This window comes from Arachis ipaensis, chromosome B08 (assembly GCF_000816755.2).
Source record: "Arachis ipaensis cultivar K30076 chromosome B08, Araip1.1, whole genome shotgun sequence".
Lineage (NCBI taxonomy): Eukaryota > Viridiplantae > Streptophyta > Magnoliopsida > Fabales > Fabaceae > Arachis > Arachis ipaensis.
Window position 1 is genome coordinate 24,590,352 of NC_029792.2, and position 1,341 is coordinate 24,591,692.

Consider the following 1,341-nt stretch of genomic DNA (forward strand, 5'->3'; position numbering starts at 1 on the left):
GTGCATAAATTTGATGTTCTTTTCATTTTAAAATTAATCAATTCGAACATTTTAAAAATTAATTGCTTTAAATTAAATTTAAAAATTAAAATTATAACCTAATAAAATTCAAAAATACAAAATCATTGTCAGAATCAAATCTCGTCAAGATTCTTGTACCACAAAAACGAATGTGTTTCTTTCCTCTTTCTATTAGGGGTGTCAAAAATTTTCAGAAGGCGAAGATCTCCGCGGAAACCGCTCCGAATGGAGTCTCGTTGGTGGAAAATTTTTTTCATGGGAATGGAGATGGAGAGCAAAATTCTCCCGAGACAGGTGCCGGGATCCCCGCTCCATCCCCAATAATTCTCCGAATGTTTAAAAATTTTTAAATAACCTTACTTTATTTCTAACATAGGTGGATTTTTTAGTAATTTTACTAATAAAAAAATCCTAACCCTATTATTCAGTCTTCTCTACTCACTATGTTGTATAATTTTAATTTTCTCTTATTTTATGTATCTAAAGCAATTAGACATATAGGGTTTATAATTTTGAAATAGTTAGGGTTTGATTTTGAAATAGTTGCTTGATTTTCTCTCCTTCTATGTATCTAAAGCAATTATGATTTCTTTTGCTGAGTATGCTGACCATCAAAGAATACTTAATGTTAAAGACTATATCTTATTGCTTTTTTTTAGAATGAAAGTTGTATTTTAAGATTTTATTTTATGGATTATAATTTGCTATGTTGTATTTCTGGACTTATAATCTTGGATAAGATATGTTTGTGTGTTTGTAATAGTATTTTGTAGTTTGTTTTTTATTTTTTAATATTTTTTACTATAATTTTCATATGAATGTTAAATATAAGGGGATGGGGAATGGGGTCCCGCGGGAAATATGGAGAACGCGGGGAATGGAGATGGGGACAATTATCCCCCCATGGCGGGGATCGGGGCGGGGATGGGGATTAATTCTGGGGGCGGGGACGGGGAGCAGGGAAGCATCCCCCGCCCCCGCCCCGCCCCATTGACATCCCTAACTCCTATTAATTTACTTAAAAAAAAAATTATGAACGATCCCTGACAATTATTTTAAAAGACAACGAAATTTTTAGCAAAAAAAAATATCCAATTCGGCTCTTAAGCTTTACTTTTATGAAATTGATTAGTCCATATGTTAATATTTTCTTTTTACTTTTTTTTCACAGAAACTAATCAGTCTCATAAAAGTAAAATTTAGGTATCTGATTGGATATTTTTTTTTATTTAGAGGCCTCATAGTCTTTTCGAGATAATTGTGAGGAATCAAGTTGAATATTCACTCTTTACTTAATTTTGCTAAAAAAATTCATTCTAT